The sequence below is a fragment of the Lepidochelys kempii genome, chromosome 8 (genome assembly GCF_965140285.1).
Source record: "Lepidochelys kempii isolate rLepKem1 chromosome 8, rLepKem1.hap1, whole genome shotgun sequence".
Classification (NCBI taxonomy): Eukaryota; Metazoa; Chordata; order Testudines; family Cheloniidae; genus Lepidochelys; species Lepidochelys kempii.
In genome coordinates, this window is record NC_136387.1 from 72,638,888 (window position 1) to 72,658,163 (window position 19,276).

A 19,276-nucleotide genomic window follows, 5' to 3' on the forward strand; every position below is an offset into this window, starting at 1 on the left:
TGTTGCATAAATTAAGTTATTAGTGTTTGTTTTTTCATTATAAAATTTTATAAAGTTGGTATTTAATTCTTAAATTCATTCCTTTTGTTCTTTTGGACTTGGTTGTGCGGAGGCTGACCCTATGCAATCCTTGCTGAAAATCCTCATTAACTGAATTCTGGGTCTGCATTTGCTTTTCTGAGGGAGTTGGGGGTTTTAGGCACTAGAGAAGGACTGTAAAGTAAATTCTAGCCCACCAAAGGTTATACGTGGGCCTATGGTTCCTATTCTTTAATCAAGCCCTAACTAAACCCTAGCTGAAAAGCGATTTATAAATCAAAAACTCAACCCCTTAAAGTGAACCTGGAAAAAGATTGAAAACCACTGCTGTCAATTTATGGACCACACAAATAATCTGTTCCATGTAAGAAACACTACTAAATAAGTGTGTAGCATCACTCCGTGCTGGCAGAGATTTCTAGGTGTTCCTCAAAAAGTGGCCCTAAATAGAACATATTGCAATAATCCAATGTGGGGGTGATAAAAGATGGGTGACTGCAGCCGAAAGCAGGAGAAAAGATTATAATCTCTCTATCAAGAGCCAAACGGGGAAGAAAACATTCTTGGCTCCAGCTGCTACCTGGAAATCCAGAAGCAGCCTGACACTGCTCAGGGAGCCTGTATTATGAATCTTTCAGCTGAGCTGCCATCTTCTCTGGGTGGTTTCCCAATCCAGTCATCTTGATTTGGATGGAAATTCAGATACTACCTCCCACATCCCAATCTGGGGGAGAAATTGGGAAAACCGATAAATTGTACAGTACATCTCTGAGTGTTACTGCCTAGACTGAGAGATCTCTGGGGCAGGGATTGTGCTTATTGTTTATTTCTAAAGCACCTAGCTGACTGAGACATGAGGTACTAATGTAATATTAATATGACTTCTAATAGTAATCAGCCTATTAATGGCACTGCAGCCCCCAGATGCATACTGGCCAGGAGGGTGACACTGCAGTTATCCCTTGTGAAACAGGTCTTAGTGCAATAAGTCCCTCTTAATACCACTTTGAGTAGGAGCTGAGCCATCCATGAGCCACATTAATAGAATAGACCATATGCTCTAGATCTATCAAAAAATAGCTGAAAAACCTAAAGAGTCAGCACCATCTTTGTCACTACGAGATCACTGACCAAGAAGGCCCACACTATCCCTTTTCCATGCCCACATAGGCTTAAAAAAAATCAGACTGAAAGGAGTCAAGGAAATCAGAGGACTCCAACTAATGACAGAGTTTCCCTCATGACAATTTTCTCACTAACCTTCTCTGCAGGAAAGATGAAAGCTGGGAGATGATTAGTGAGAGAACTGGGGTCAAGAGATGTTTTATTAAGCGTAAGCCTAACAACTACTCATCGGAGATATGATGGCACCTTGTTCTCCCAAACAGAGATACTGACAATCTCCATGAATAACAGATGGAATGTTCCTTACTAGATTTTACCAGCTATTAATATAAACACATTATTCAGTTTTTATTTTCAGGGAGTCTAAAACTTCAATTACTTGATTGTTACAATCAGAAAAGTGACTCTATAAAAATGTCAACTTATTACTTACATTTATCTGCTTCCTAAAGTGCCTGTTCTCTCATCAACAAAGGTCCATAACACTCATTAATGTTAATGGCAGTTAGGCACATGAAACAATAGGACAGTGTTTCCCAAACTTGGGACGCCGCTTGTTCAGGGAAAGCCTCTGGTGGGCCGGGCCGGTTTGTTTACCTGCTGCGTCTGCAGGTTCAGCCGATGGCAGCTCCCACTGGCTACAGTTCGCCCCTCCAGGCCAACTGGGGCTGTGGGAAGCGGCAGCCGTTACATCCCTTGGCCCTCGCCGCTTCCCGCAGCCTCCATTGGCCTGCAGCGGTGAACCGTGGCCAGTGGGAGCCGCGATCAGCCGAATCTGCGGATGCGGCCGGTAAACAAACTGGCCTGGCCCACCAGGGGCTTTCCCTGCACAAGCAGCGGAACAAGTTTGGGAAACCCTGCAGTAGAAGATTGGCCTTTGTCTTGTGAGTCATACCTGTTCAGCTTGCTAACAAACTCAAATTTTTTATTTTTTGTTAGCACAGAAGAACCAGAACGGGTGTGGAACAGTAAGATGTAGTATATACCACCTCATGCAATGTCATCAACATTGGTGGCTTTATTCCGATTCCAGAATGTGTACATTTTGCTGAAGGTTGGTGATAAAGTTAAGTGCGAGGCATAAACAAGTAAGCTTGATTTTCAGAAACTAGGTTGAGCAGCAGTGTAGGCACTTAGAAAAAATTATGTTGACTTGTACATTGAACAAATCTGATATGGAAGTAACTGATGGAAAATAATCACAGAATGCCAAGATGGCATTTATAAAGACACTTCTCTGTCCATCACCGCACTTTGCTCTTTTAGTTTCTTTAAAAATCAGCAGCAATTTCACTGTTGACCTAGAAATACATTTTAATCTTACCTATGAAAATATTTTAAACCCATTTAGAATTCAATGTATATTCTTATAAAATAAATTTGGTATGCTCTTTCTCTCCATAAAACCTATTTGTATACACTCGCAGTTGCACCTGTATAACTATATGTAACTGAATGCAATATTTTTTAGCAATATAGCTGGAAGCATGCCAAATCTCCATCCTGTAACAAAGTAATTTGTGTGGTATGTCTCTCTTCAAAAGCCTGGAGTACAAATGAGTCTAGAAGGAAAAGCAACTGCTTGTCGAGTTTCTCCATCTACTCTCAGATTGCACAGATTGTTCCTCCAAATGTATAATTCTTTCACATTTGCTCTGCTGAACCATCCATCTTGTGTGTTATTAGAACACACTTATTATTTACCACAGCTACTGTTGCTTGAACCCAGTCTACTGCAGCAACTAGGATTTTATTTTCTGATTTCCACCCTCCAGCACAGAAGATTCATCCCTTAGGAACTCCCATTGACAGCTGAGCATAGTCTTGATGCCACATCAGCAATATATCTGAGCCTTTTGTCAATAGATTTAAGCTACGGGGGAAAAAATAGTGTTGTGCTTCTCAGAGCCATGCACCCAAACAAAGCATGTTAAATAAAACAAAAAATAGCAAAATGGCCAAATACTTCACATGCTGTGTCTCTGTAGAGTTCAAAATGATAACGGGCAGCTTATTCTGGGCCAAGGTCTCCTAGACATTTTTCACAGAGAAAAATGAAATAATAGAATCACAGAAATGTAGAACTGGAAGGGACCTTGATAGGTCATCTACTCCAGTCCCCTGCACTGAGGCAGGGCTAAGCATTATCTAGCATTTCTCAAATGTGGCTACCAGTGGATTATTTTGCAGCCAAAGCATGGGCGTAGATTGGATGTGGCAAACCAGTGGCGTCTCCCTGCAGCACTCAGCTGTTGCTCCTGTCTGACTGTTAACAAGGGCAGCGAGATGCACCGTATTGGTGTTTGCACGGGCACCACCAGCAGGGATTGGAGCCCTGCACCACGCAGCCTCCTCAGCTGCTCTGGGCAATGCCTCTGGAGACATGTGGCACCAGAGTTCATGGTGCTGGAGGCGGCTCTCATCAGTGGAGGCAACTGCGGCATTCAGTCATGAGGGCAATCCCCTGGGCAGCTCTCCTACTCCCACCTAGCCAAGGCACAGGGAGCCTGGGACTCCGCAGGTGGCCAGTGAGTTCCGGACCCACCTTCCCCATGGTAGACTCTCGGTGAAGGGCTGCAGGAGGCAGGGACAGAGAGACAGGTTGGCACTTCCCCCACCTGGAGCCGCACTCATGGTTTACAGTTGCTGTAGCTATCGCAGTAGCTAAATGGGTCCAGGCTGCTGCTGAGCTTGGCAGCTCCCCAGCAGGGTGAGGGGTTCCCACTCCATGACACACTGCGAGCACAAAAATAGGAGCAAAGTTTGGGTGCACTGAACGGGGAGCTCTACTTCCTAACACCTTCTTACTACATAAATAAATTACAATGATTTGGACTTGTATATGTGCATATTTATTTGTTTTTCCCAAAGTTTATTAAGTATTTTAGGAAAAATTGTCAGAGCGGCCACGAGCAAGAGTTGGCCGCCACACTCTGAGGCCACCGAAAATTTGGTTGTGAGAACCCCATGCTAGACCATCCCGGACAGGTGTTTGTCTAACCTGTGCTTAAAAACCTCCAATGATGCAGATTCCACAACCCACCTTGGTAATTTGTTCCAATGCTTGACTACCCTTACAGTTAGGAAATTTTCCCTAATGTCTAACCTAAATCTCCCTTGCAGCAATTTAAGCCCATTACTTCTTATCCTGTCCTCAGTGATTAAGGAGAACAATTTATCAGCCTCCTCTTTAAAAACAACCTTTTACATTCTTGAAGACTTATGTATCCCTCCATCTTCTCTTCTCCAGACTTAAAAAAAAACCACCAATGTTTTCAATCTTTCCTCGTAGATCATGTTTTCTAGACTTTTAATCATTTTTGTTGCTCTCCTCTGGACTTACTCCAATTTGTCCACATCCTTCCCGAAGTGTGATGCCCTGAACTGGACACAATACTCCAATTGAGGCTTTATCAGTGTTAAGTAAAGTGGAAGAATTATGTCTTGCTTACAACACTCCTGCTAATGCATCCCAGAATGATGTTTGCTTTTTTTCCCCAATAGCATTGCATTGATGACTCATATTTAGTTTGTGATCCACTATAACTCCCATTTCCCATCTTGTATTTCTGCAACTGATTATTTCTTCCTAAGTGCAGTACTCTGCGTTCGTCCTTATTGAATTTCATCCTATTTATTTCAGAACATTTCTCCAGTTTGTCAAGATCATTCTGAATTCTAATTCTGTCCTCCAAAGCAACCCCTTCCAGCTTATAAGTGTACTCTCTATGACATTATCCAAATCACTGAAGACGACATTGAACAGAATCGGGACGAGGACCATTCCCAGCAGGGCCCCACTTGATATGCCCTTCCAACTTGACTGTGAACCACTGATAACTACTCTGACTATGTTTTTCCAATCAGTTATACACCCATCATATAGTAGGTTCATCTAGGCTATATTCTCTAGTTTGTTTATGAGACTATCAGGTGAGACAGTATGAAAAAAGACTTACTGAAGTTGAGACATATCATATCTACAGCTTGTCCCCATCCACAAGGCTTGTTACCCCATCTCAGAAGGATATTAGGTTGGTTTGACATGATGTATCCTTGACAAAGCCATGTTGACTGTTACTTATCACCTTATTTTCTTCTACGTACTTACAAATTGATTGTTTGATTTTTTGCTCCATTATCTTTTCAGGTACTGAAGTTATACACACACACACGCACATATACACACACACCGGAGAAATAGGGTTATAATGATATAGTGATAATGAAGCCAGGTAATGTTACAAATTAAATTTAGAGAGGTTGTTAATTCAAGTGTCCTTTGTAACCAGCAATTCCTTAGGGGCCTGATCCTCTTGCAAATTGCTATGCATCGTTCAACTCCCACTAAAGTTAATGGGAGTTGATAGTGCTCAGCAACTTACAGGATAAGGCGTTTTATTGTGTTCTCATGGAACTGCCATATTCAAATAATTCTTACAACTGACACAGTTAAACTAATTCAGGGCATGACTACTAACTTGATCCTATGAAACTACAGTTCTTATACTGAGTTTCTGTAAATGAACTGATCAAGCTTTCTTCTTGAAGACCCAACAGTGCTCAAGCATTCATAGAGAATTCCTATGACTAATATAACAAGCCTACACAATTCGCAACACGCCTGTTGTCTGATCTCAAGAAGCTATAGCTTCTTTGCCAACCAGTCCTCTGGAATATCAAGTGCATCTGCTCAAAGAAAGTCCTTCTTTCTCCCCAGTAGGCTACAATTAAGAAGAAGGGGGAGGAGATGTTAAAAACAGGTGTTAAAAAACAGCTTTTATCAAAGAAACATGTATTGATAGCACAACTAGTCTTTGAAGAGTTACAACATGAAAAGTTTTGAGTGGTGTAAAGACAAGTGGAATTAGTAGTCCTCGCTCAGCTTGTATTTCCTGCAGAGAAATCCTCATCTTGAAATCAATATTTGATAAACTGGTAAAAACAAGCACTTCTACTCTTGAAGAGTGCAATACTGAGTAAGCTAGCAAGCTTATGATTAAAGGACACTCTCCTTTTAGATCAATATGTTTAACTTGGATGCATGTTGAAATATTAGATTCCCTGCATAACACAACTTTTGAAACATGCTTTGAGCAAAATACAAGCTGAAGCAAACTTTTTCTGCATGTGAAAGTTGTGAAGCTTGTTATTATGAAGACTTTAAAAAAAAAGCACAAAGTCCTTTTATATCCTTTGTGTTTCTCATCCTATCCCAATTTATTTTCTTAAGTTATCTTCTTCCATAAATTAATTTGGGCATTGTGCACCATTTCCCCTCCCCCTGAGAAATTTAGGGTTTGTTTCCACAAGCAATTAGACTGAGCAAGGCAGGGTGTGAATCTTCCTCATGCTAGTCTGCTGCAGGCAAACTGTCCTTGCTGACACGTATTAACAGTTCCTTAACGTGCTTAGAGCTAGTCCCATTTCAAAGAGCACAGATGTACAGACCAAAATGAAATGTTTACATTCAGGAATGTTGAAATGTTTCATTTTAATTAAAAAACTTCTGAATGAAAAAAATTTCCAAATCAGCAGCTTTTGGATTTCAGCCGGAAGCTTTTGGTTTTCAGGTTTTCAATGAAAAGAAAAATTTTCCAAAGAAATTTTCAAAAATACTTTATATTTTAATGTTTTCTTAACATTTTCTATGAGAAAAAAATTCTGGCCTGCTCTACACTGATGCGTCTCCTTTCTCATAATCTCCCAGTTTGACAGTTCTCATTTTTTAAACTGAATGACAACTTACATTTGAGGGTTCTTCTATTTTCAAATTGTAAATTATTTTTGGAAATTGACAATCAGAGATTAAAAAAAAAATCAGGAAGCCATCCTGGGTATGGAAATTAGGTCAGCAAACAGGTTGGTCAAGGTTAGGCAAGGCCTTAATGGGATGTGTGTCAAGGCGGATGAGGCCACCTTTGTTCTGGAGGGCATGGTTCCATGGTCAAGACGATATTTTGAAGTTTGCTTTCGGGTATTTTTCATTTTGGTTTCTCAGCAATGACAGCGTGATTCAATGGATACTCTTTGCTCAAGAGGTGGCAGCAAGAATTCTTGAGGAACTATTTAGGGCTAGATTTTTACTTTAGGCACAGCTTTGAGTAAAGACTGATGTAAAAGCTGAAGCACCCAAAAGCAGCCCTAGGAAATCTTGTGACACAGACACATGCCAGTGAGTTGTAATTCCTCCCCGGATTCCTTCTTGTTCCAGAGTGGGAGGGACAGGGGGATACAGTGATTTGCTGTTGGTCTATATACCACATCAGCTATGGCACCCCAAACATTAGCTGGCTCTATCCCCTACTCATCAATGAGTAGGAGATGGAACCAAGGCCCCAGCCATTTCCTATCCCTCCACATCCACTTACTTCTTATATGCACAGACCCAAGGCCCAGGTAGCCTGTGGGCAGGGGAGGTGGAGTGTCCTAACTCCTCCTTACTCCCCTGCACAGGTGCATAGACCAAGTGATAATCTATCTCTCAAGTATTTTCATAAGGAGGGTGAAATAGAACATGTTGGGTATATAGGATGAAACTAGGCACAACTCCTATCTAAGTGAGTGAGGAGTTGCATCTGCATATAACAAGGCAGTCTGAAATACTATGTAATGTAGCTGTCGACATGTCGGTCCCAGCTTGTCTCTCACCCCCACAGAAGTTGGTTCAATAAAAGCCTGAATTTGGACATTTTGTTTAATGGCATAAATTATACAGTTATTGAATGTGATCAAGCATGTGTCTCTGGACAACATGTGAAGAGTTTCCAAAAATCTCAGTTTACCTCCAAACAATATTTATTCCACTTGTGGTGTAGTGCTTTTGGAGAACACAAACAGGCCACAAAATACACCCCACTCTGTACCATATGTTGCTCTATCAGACAAGGGACTATTGGAGGTTATAGGAAGAACACTTACATCTGTCTACCTTTAAAGTGCAACTGAAAAATAAATTACCTTTCCAACAGACAAATTCTGAGGTTAATTAGGTGATCACTGCATACAGAATACAAAGTTTCTATTAGGGAATGTGATTTTATTTGTCACAAAAGAAATGTCTCTTCACTTTGCCCTAGTCTGATAAAAAAAGAAAGTATGGTACAATAGCTCCATTGCCAAGTGTATGATGACTTAATATAACTTGTTCTGAAAGAAAGCAGCCTGTTGTTTACTGCATTTATCGACAATCTGTGAAAGTAGACCAGAAATCAGTCTAATTACCAGAGTGCCAGTTGTGCTTGTTAACACCAGCTTTGTGACCAAATGTTATTCTACAGTTGTCACATCACACGAGGGTTTCATTACTAACATAATAGTGAACAAGATCACATGCCCAGCTATTGATTGATCTGCCATACAAAGGAAGGACATAGTTGTCTCAGTTAAAACAAGTCACAGCTTTGGCTGCCTATATTATATGCAATGTAATGTATAATAACCATTTCTCTTGTAAATGAAGTCTCGCTGCCCTGTTCTCCCAAATTCTGTGTCTTAGCCAATTAAGAGCTACAAATTTGCACACCTCATCACTAAAGGAGTGTACTCATCACACTTCCACCCTTTTTTAATCTTCAAAGAATAATAATTGATTAGTTCTCTTGAGTTGTATCCAACTGAGGATTAGGCTTTGTTCAACATTTGCTTGACAAAAATATAAATTTCTGTCAAATCAAATACATCTTAATAGATCCTAGTTGCAATTCGGCAATACAGCAAGGCTAACAAAAATACTCCTCATTCCTTGCCCCGAGAGTATCATATCTTAGTTCACAAAAATATTTCTCTAATAAGCACCACAAACAAAAATGGACTAAGTGTGAACAACCCTCAGACCCTGACGATATTGCTGTCTGAACATTAACTTTACAGAAACACAACCAACAGTTTTCAGGCCTGTGGATAACATTCAAAATGAGCAGCTTTATAGTTTTTTTTTTCAATGAATATTATAGTATAAAAGTGGATTTGTTTATCACTGGGAGCATACAGAAAAACAAGCACCCCTCATCATCTTATCTGATGATGAATGATTTATCAGGCAGAATGTGAATTTGCTTCTAACTGAGTCTATTTTCCTGTTTATGCTTGTTGAACAGATACAATTTAATGAAGAATATAAAGTACTTAAAAATCTGTCTACCATTCATAGTTTAATTAAACTGACATGTACTTCAAAAACAGAGACACAGAAAACATTAATTTGGGTTATAAAGGGCATGGCATTATTAAAGTGTAATTAAAACAACATTCACTTACAATTAATAGCTAAGTCAATTTAATTATTTAACATTTGATTGTCAGTTCTGGCTAGCCTCACTACCCTAGGGTGGGTATATTCTTTGGCCCTGTTGTAAAGTAAAGTACAGTACAGTATACTACTCCCCTGTACTATAGATTCCTCTTAGTTTGGACAAGACCTGAGCAACAACCACAAAAATGGCAATACATTGTAACGGAACCTTTACCAGACAAGACACAGAACATTGGGACTATGTGAAATTCTGCGGTGTTGGAAAATTTGGGGTTCCTGCTACGTAAGTGTCAGATTAAAGCCACAAAACACAAAGTAGTCACCCAAAAGACCAAATTTTATCTGGCTCCCACCCAGAAACATAAATCCTTCCTTAGCAGTCATGTGAAGGAGATTCCATTGAAATTCAACTTGGATTTGTTCAAACACACAAGGAAACAATTTCAGATTCAAAACCAAACCCTAACCCAGAAGAGCTGGTTTTTGCATACTTCTAATCAGAATTGATTCCCCAATCCCACAACCTGTTCCATGCAGCCAAAACCTGGTGCCTACAAGGAATACCACTGATTTTGATGGGGCTTCCTGAAGTCACAGTGGTCGACTCATACAAAGCAGATTGTGGGATCAGGGTTTTATTCATCACATTTTTCTTTTTCTGTTCCCAGAACAGACTGTGGATTTTTTCAAAATTATTGAATTGCTTCTTTCTAATTTCACATACTCACTGGCTCACTAAATGAATTGTGTTGTTAGTTTTGATTGGTTCCATAAATCACATGGTATGTTTTTCGTTTCCTCATTGAATGATTGAGGGGAAAAAATAAACAAAGATCATATAATAAAACCATCATATAAGAAAAACCTCCCTGGCAACAAGCAATATTCATATATTATTTGTCTAGATAACACTAAAGAGGGTGTTGTAAATTTGACTGTCCATTGTGAAATTTAAGGTGTTGAACCCATCTATCTGAGACCCACCTTCTTCCCCGTGCAGAGCTCAAGCTGGAGCTCCTCTGATTAAAAAGAGGGGCAGTTGCTGACAGTGTAAACTTTACGCTTGCTTAGAAGAAGAAGCCAGAATCTGTAGACCATTAGACAGAAAAGCCCATACTTGTCTTACATTAGAATAAAGGTTCATGTTTGTTCAGAGGATGGGGTACAATTTGGAGTTCTGTTGACACTTGAATTTGATGTTTTCTGCATTTTTGGAGGTGATGAGAGTCTTCCAGTTTTCTTCTTGTTTGTCTGATTGTGGATTTAATGAATATCAAAAGAGTTAGAATCTTGAATAGGTGGGGGGGGGGTTGGAGGTGGGGAGCTGAGGAGGGTTTTGTAATGTACATATTAAAAAAACAGAAAACATTGAATAAGATATGATGCATGCCTATAATTTTACCTCTGCATTGAGAAATTTCAAGAAAGAAGGGAGCGGCAAATGGTGGGACTTGGTAGAGTTTGCTGGTGGAAAAGATCCAGTGCTGCTGCTAATATTAGCTTTGTTTTCCAAAATAGTGATTTTATTTTCAACATAGAAGCTATTTCAGAGTAAGACTGACCACAGAGTAAATGCACATGTGTGGATATTGCTTCAGACTTTGGAGATAGATGCATCCTTGAAGTCTTTAAACCACGATTTGAGGACTTCAATAGCTCAGACATAGGTGAGAGGTTTTTCGCAGGAGTGGGTGGGAGAGATTCTGTGGCCTGCGTTGTGCAGGAGGTCAGACTAGATGATCATAATGGTCCCTTCTGACCTTAATGCCTATGAGTCTATGAATCATCCCAAGAAGAGTGGTATATTTACAAATGGCAGAATCTATAGCATGTAAATGAAAATGAAATCATTATTTTGATAAATGAATCTCATTTGGAGGTATGTTGGGGAATTTAGCTGAAGAGTTTGTTATGAAATATTACATTTAGTGATGGGGTCAAAGTTGTGAAATTCATATCAGAACTTTCCTGAAGATCAGAATGAGGATGGGTCAGGATCCAGGGTTCTGGATATGTAATCTCTAAAGACATTCAAAAACCCTAAAGCCAATTCTTTTAAAAAATACAGCTCTAAGGGTTGGAGCCTGTCAAGGAAGGACTAAGGTGAACCATCAGAGTATCTAGAGTGGTAGGTGATGTGTGGGAGATACATTTTAAAGTAAAACCAAGGGATACCATGATCTATACACCATGCAAGAAGTTGGAAGTAGTAAACCCACTATTTTGCCCAAATTTAGCTTGTTTGCTTGCATTCAAATCCCTGGCAAATTGCTAGCCACCTCCCTAATCAGATGTTTTCATATATAGAACCAGGCAATTACTGAGCATTACTTTCTATATGGTTTATTTTCAGTATGAAAATGAACACTTTTATGAAATTCTGTATATCATCCTCTTATTTAAAGACAGTTGAACAGATAATGTTTTCCAGTTTTAAAATATGTTTCAGACATCATCCCCTTCAAATATCAACATATTCTTTCGAAAGTTACATGGAAAGCCTAGAAGTCTACAAACCATCAGTAATGTAATTACAACTGGCATTTATGAAAGTATATCGATCTCTATTTCTGTTTTTAGAAGTGCAAAAATCACATTAGAAAACTATGGGTAGCTAATTAAAGCTTTGTCACCCATAGGACCTAGGTGAATTGCATTTGTAGCATTCTCTGATATAGAAGAAATCTTATGAGAAAACTTCCAGAAAGTATGTGATCGCATGATTTGCTTTGCTATTGAAATCAAGGCATTGGATGTGGATTATATTACTGTTATGTTTTTATCCTTAAACTAAGCTTGAAATGTCACAGGGGCTGAAATTAAAGCAGAAGCTGAGCAGGATATTGTTTGGTATTTACATATTAAACGCAATCAAAAGGCAGTGGTACAATTGATTTTTCTGATACAAACAGATTTAGAGTACTGATAAAAGCCACTCACTTGTTGAGCTTCAAACATCTAGATGATTTCTTCTCTGCATAATCAAACAAGGTTAGTCAAGCAGCTTATTTGCTTTAATACTATGGATATACAAGATATACATTTAAAGGGACACTATCAGGTTTTAATGCATTTAAAAACAAAAATTCTTCACCCTTGCTAAAAATACTTTAAAATTGAGATTTTAAACATTGAATTTAGTTTTTACTGTTCAAGATATTTGTTGCATTTCCCTCAGCTGATGAAAAGAGACTGATCAGTAAGTTTCACTTTCCAGATTGCACAGACTAGAAGAAAGATTGCATTGTTTGAAGGAGAGTGGCAGCTTACATTTACAAAAGTGGTTTCTATTATTTACAAAAAGAAAAGGAGTACTTGTGGCACCTTAGAGACTAACCAATTTATTTGAGCATGAGCTTTCGTGAGCTACAGCTCACTTCATCGGATGCATACTGTGGAAACTGTAGAAGACATTATATACACAGAGACCATGAAACAATACCTCCTCCCACCCCACTCTCCTGCTGGTAATAGCTTATCTAAAGTGTTCATCAAGTTGGGCCATTTCCAGCACAAATCCAGGTTTTCTCACCCTCCGCCCTCCCCCCGCACACACACACAAACTCACTCTCCAGCTGGTAATAGTCCATCCAAAGTGACCACTCTCTTTAAAATGTGTATGATAATCAAGGTGGGCCATTTCCAGCACAAATCCAGGTTTTCTCCCCCCCTCACCCCCCTCCAAAAACCACACACACAAACTCACTCTCCTGCTGGTAATAGCTCATCCAAAGCGACCACTCTCCCTACAATGTGCATGATAATCAAGGTGGGCCATTTCCAGCACAAATACAGGTTTTCTCACCCCCCCACCCGCATACACACACAAACTTTTAGCGAATTATTTACATAGCTTTTAAATAGAATTGAAACTTTTCTAATGTTTTAGGTCTCCTGAAAGCTGTTTTTTCCTTGAAAAACATTTTTTCCCCCATCAAATCTGACCTCACAGAGTCATCTATCCATTTGGTATGAGAAGGCAGTTTATTGCTGCAGGATTTTATTACTATGGCATTTCACTTTAAAATCAAAGTTTCTGTGATTTTACATGTTAAATATAAAAAACTGTACCTAGAAATTGTTTGGGCCTAGTGTATGCTCAGATGCAAATACCTTTTTGTCCTCACAGTTTCAATTTCCCAAAGCACAAGGATGCTAATTAGGGATAGGGAAATCCTCTCTTTTTGAAAGAGAATTCTCCTAGATCTTGCCAAATATATTGGAAATGACTCTAGACACCATCATTTGGTGTTCTGTATTGAGACCTAGCTTGTCAATATTCTGGGGTGCATTCTAAAGCTGTGTTTTGATGCCTTAAGAAATTCTTATCCTCTAGGTTTAGGGGATGACTTGGTAGTGAAAATATCATGTCAGCAGCTGCAATGTCTCATAGCAATGTCAATAAAATTTCACCAGGGCAGTTAATTCCTGCAATATTTCAAATTACTGTGAGTGGAGACAAACTGGGGAGGGGAGATGAAGAAACAACAGGAAGAATGAAGACAGAGAGATACAGTAAAGGAAAGAGAAGGAAGTAGGACTGAGGAAGAAAAACACTTGGGGCAAGATGATGAAACTAAATGGGGAAATTGGAAAAAGAGTTGGGAAAACAGCAGCTGAAGAGAAGGGTGGAAAAAAAGGAAGAAAATATTTGACAGGAAAAAGTGGAGATGGTCGCAACACACACAAAAGAGGGAGCTAAAAATAGGGTTGAGAGAAGACAAGGCAGGGACACAGGGTAGAAACACAGGAGTTAGCAATATGAAGCGAAAATATCAGTTAAGAGAAGTGGGAGAATTAGAATGAAGGAAAGGTAAATTAAATGCAGAAATCCATAATAAAGGGAGACAAAAACCTCAATCAAGCTGCACAGACTATACAAAAAATTAACTCTGGTGAGGTCTCTGGAAAGCCAGAAGAACACAAGGAAAGGAGTGCATACATTCTTTACCTTATGAAGCAGGGATACAGATGAGCAGAGCCTCTATTTATAGCAAACCCAATAAATAAAGCAAACATCCAGCCTAAAGGACCTGGAAGGAGAAGAGGGACATTACAGAGCCATTTCCTCTCACAAGCAAAATAATCTGTTCCTTTTGTATCTTGCCTTTCACATCATCGGGACAAAAAAGCAAAACAGAATTTACAATCATGGATTATCAGTATCCACAGTCCATCTGCTTGGTTTAACTACAACAGAATGTGTGCATGTGCATTCATAGAGCTGGGTGTCATTAGACCAATGATGTTAATCAATGTATAAAAGCCAGATCAGACCAGTAATAAAGTTTGTGCTTCATTATGGGTGTTGAAATCCTGGTTGAAAAAATTTATTCAGAAGTATTAAGCTTCACAAATTTTACAGTCAAACCCATCTCAAGTGAACATTGAGGAATCAGCTATTTAGAAGGCTACAGCCTCCAAGATTGAAACCTGAACAGACATTTACTATATAAATTTACAGAATTAGAAAAACTGGACATGTTAAAATAGATCAGTATATTCATGGCTGTAAAATTATTGGATTCATGTCTCATCACATTTACATTGTGGAACTGAATATAGTATGATTAGGCATTATTTTAACAACTACAGTACAATACAATTTAAAATAAAATGGCCCTTCATATCACACTAATATCAGTGTTTTAAATAACAAAGGGGATTTTTTTTAAATAAAGGAAAGGATTAGCATTTAGTTTCAATCAGGATAAGCAACACTATACCAGTTGGAGTCTCAGAGATTCAGGATTTTATTAATATTCCAGAGATGCATTTGTGTTGCCTCTGGGTACACTGAAAAGCCACTTAAACTGCACTTAAAGCAGCACTACAGGATCAAATTGATGTGCATCAACCATTTACAATAAAACTTGATTATTATAAAGGCATACATATTTGCATAATTACATGTTTGATTTTTTGATAATGCAGCATACACTACAAAATGTTGCCTCATGTAGAAAGACATCATCAAAAAGCACCATCTGCTGTAGCGTTTAATGCACTGCAGTGTTTGAAAAATTCTGAAGGTAGATTTCTGAAGATCAAAAAGGAAAACGAGTTTTGTTTGAACAGGAGGTATAGTGCTGGAGGCTGGAACATGGTGGAGATCGGGCTTTTTGTTTAGTTTGTTTTAAACAACATTTTCAGAAAAAGAGAGGACAAAAAAGCAGCCTGAAAATTTGGGCTTCAGCAACAGAGTGCATTTGTGTGAAAACATCAAACATGTATTAGATATGCTAAATGTAATAAAGTGGTTGTGTGTGGAAGTAAAGCAATGCAGGTTAATTGCTTTGGAGGTTGATGACCTTTGCTGAAGAAACATTGAGCATCACAGTGACTTAAAATATATCACATAGAAATAGAGATGGAGATGAAAAAAAATATTTACCTTTACTCAAAACAAAGGAAAAACCACCAGCTTCTGCCCACTGATCTATACATGAATAATAGCATAGCTGTTAAATAGTGCATAAATTACAAAAGCCTGACCCTAAAATCAGTACGTAAAAGCATCTTACAAAAAAATTGAATAATCTATGAGTGAGAAGCATGAAGAAGTTTCAGTGGTACACTGTAGCTCCATGGGATCCTGATGTCCTAAACACTGTGCCTTAGGAACTTCAGACAGGACTACATTAATGAGAACTAGGTACCTTTTAGTTTGCACTACAAGCATCCACACAGGGGAGTTACAGCACAACACTTTGGCACGCTGCAATTCACACACCCCTAGTCTGAACTATGGGATTGTGTAGACAAGCCTGAAGTGCAGTAAGCCTTAGGACACTTCGGGTATGTCTACACTACGAAATTAGGTGGAATTTATAGAAGTCGTTTTTTTAGAAATCAGTTTTATATATTCGAGTGTGTGAGTCCCCACAGAAAATGCTCTAAGTGCATTAACGCGGCAGAGTGCTTCCACAGTACCGAGGCTAGAGTTGACTTCCGGAGCGTTGCACTGTGGGTAGCTATCCCACAGTTCCCACAGTCTCCGCTGCCCATTGGAATTCTGGGTTGAGATCCCAATGCCTGATGGGGCTAAAACATTGTCGCGGGTGGTTCTGGGTACATATCGTCAGGCCCCCGTTCCCTCCCTCCCTCCGTGAAAGCAAGGGCAGACAATCCTTTCGCGCCTTTTTTCCTGAGTTACCTGTGCAGACGCCATACCACGGCAAGCATGGAGCCCGCTCAGCTCACTGTCACCGTATGTCTCCTGGGTGCTGGCAGACGCGGTACTGCATTGCTACACAGCAGCAGCAACCTATTGCCTTATGGCAGCAGACGGTGCAATAGGACTGGTAGCTGTCATCATCATGTCCGAGGTGCTCCTGGTCGCCTGTGTGAGGTCGATCAGAAGCACCTGGGCAGACATGGGTGCAGGGACTAAATTTGGAGTGACTTGACCAGGTCATTCTCTTTAGTCCTGCAGTCAGTCCTATTGAACCATCTTATGGTGAGCAGGCAGGCGATATGGATTGCTAGCAGTCCTATTAAATCATCTTCTGCCGGGCAGCCCTGAGATGTGGATGGCATGCATTCCTTCTGCACCGTCTGCTGCCAGCCAAAGATGTAAAAGATAGATGGAGCCTATCAAAACAAGAAATAGACCAGATTTGTTTTGTACTCATTTGCAAACCCCCCTCCCCCGTCTAGGGAACGCATTCCTCTAGGTCACACTGCAGTCACTCACAGGGAAGGTGCAGCGAGGTAAATCTAGCCACGTATCAATCAGAGGCCAGACTAACCTCCTTGTTCCAATAAGAACAATAACTTAGGTGCAGCATTTCTTATTGGAACCCTCCGTGAAGTCCTGCCTGAAATACTCCTTGATGTAAAGCCACCCCCTTTGTTGATTTTAGCTCCCTGAAGCCAACCCTGTAAGCCATGTCGTCAGTTGCCCCTCCCTCCGTCAGAGCAACGACAGGCAATCGTTCCGCGCCTTTTTTCTGTGCGGACGCCATACCAAGGCAAGCATGGATGCCGCTCAGCTCACTTTGGCAATTAGGAGCACATTAAACATCACATGCATTATCCAGCAGTATATGCAGTGCCAGAACCTGGCAGAGCGATAACGGGCGAGTAGGTGACGTCAGCGCGGTCGCATGAGTGATCAGGACATGGACACAGATTTCTCTGAAAGCATAGGTCCTGCCAATGCATGCATCATGGTGCTAATGGGGCAGGTTCATGCTGTGGAACGCCAATTCTGGCCTCGGGAAACAAGCACAGACTGGTGGGACTGCATAGTGTTGCAGGTCTGGGACGATTCCCAGTGGCTACGAAACTTTCACATGCGTAAGGGCACTTTCATGGAACTTTGTGACTTGCTTTCCCCTGCCCTGAAGCGCATGAATACCAAGATGAGAGCAGCCCTCACAGTTGAGGAGCGAGTGGCGATAGCCCTGTGGAAGCTTGCAACGCCAGACAGCTACTGGTCAGTTGGGAATCAATTTGGAGTGGGCAAATCTACTGTGGGGGCTGCTGTGATGGAAGTAGCCCATGCAATCAAAGATCTGCTGATATCAAGGGTAGTGACCCTGGGAAATGTGCAGGTCATAGTGGATGGCTTTGCTGCAATGGGATTCTCTAACTGTGGTGGGGCCATAGATGGAACCCATATCCCTATCTTGGCACTGGAGCACCAAGCCGGCGAGTATATAAACCGCAAGGGGTACTTTTCAATAGTGCTGCAAGCTCTGGTGGATCACAAGGGACGTTTCACCAACATCAACGTGGGATGGCCAGGAAAGGTACATGATACTCACATCTTCAGGAACTCTGGTCTGTTTCAAAAGCTGCAGGAAGGGACTTTATTCCCAGACCAGAAAATAACTGTTGGGGATGTTGAAATGCCTATATGTATCCTTGGGTACCCAGCCTACCTCTTAATGGCTCATGAAGCCATACACAGGCAGCCTGGACAGTAGTCAGGAGCTGTTCAACTACAGGCTGAGCAACTGCAGAATGGTGGTAGAATGTGCATTTGGACGTTTAAAGGCACGCTGGCGCAGTTTACTGACTCGCTTAGACTTCAGCAAAACCAATATTCCCACTGTTATTACTGCTTGCTGTGTGCTCCAAAATATCTATATGAGAGTAAGGGAGAGATGTTTATGGCGCGGTGGGAGGCTGAGGCAAATTGCCTGGCTGCTGGTTATGCGCAGCCAGACACCAGAGCGGTTAGAAGAGCACAGGAGGGCGTGGTATGCATCAGAGAAGCGTTGAAAACCAGTTTCATGGCTGGCCAGGCTGCAGTGTGAAAGTTCTCTTTGTTTCCCCTTCATGAAACCCCCCGACTCTACTTCCCTGTAAGCTAACCACCCTCCCCTCCTCCCTTCGATCACCGCTTGCAGAGGCAATAAAGTCATTGTTGCTTCACATTCATGCATTCTTTATTCATTCATCACACAAATAGGGGGATGACTACCAAGGTAGCCCAGGAGGGGTGGTGGAGGAGGGAAGGAAAATGCCGCACAGCACTTTAAAAGTTTACAACTTTAAAATTTATTGAATGCCAGCCTTCTTTTTTTTTGGGCAATCCTCTGTGGTGGAGTGGCTGGTTGGCTGGTGGCCCCCACCACTGCGTTCTTGGGCATCTGGGTGTGGAGGCTATGGAACTTGGGGAGGAGGGCAGTTGGTTACACAGGGGCTGTAGTGGCAGTCTGTGCTCCCGCTGCCTTTGCTGCAGCTCAACCATACACTGGAGCATACTGGTTTGATCCTCCAGCAGCCTCAGCATTGAATCCTGCCTCCTCTCATCATGCTGTCGCCACATTTGAGCTTCAGCCCTGTCTTCAGCCTACCACTTACTCTCTTCAGCCCGCCACCTCTCCTCCCGGTCATTTTGTGCTT

General features: G+C 40.9%; 1 long non-coding RNA gene across 3 annotated transcripts in view; it reads right to left on the minus strand.

Annotated features, from left to right (window-relative positions):
* The window catches only part of LOC140916056 (uncharacterized), a 205,587-nt gene extending 190,999 nt beyond the window's left edge, over positions 1 to 14,588 (minus strand). For all 3 annotated transcript variants that reach the window (XR_012160406.2, XR_013636225.1, XR_012160407.2), the window contains exon 1: positions 14,370 to 14,588. This is a non-coding gene — a long non-coding RNA (uncharacterized LOC140916056). The remainder of the gene's footprint in view (positions 1 to 14,369) is intronic.
* Positions 14,589 to 19,276: the final 4,688 nt, after the last annotated feature.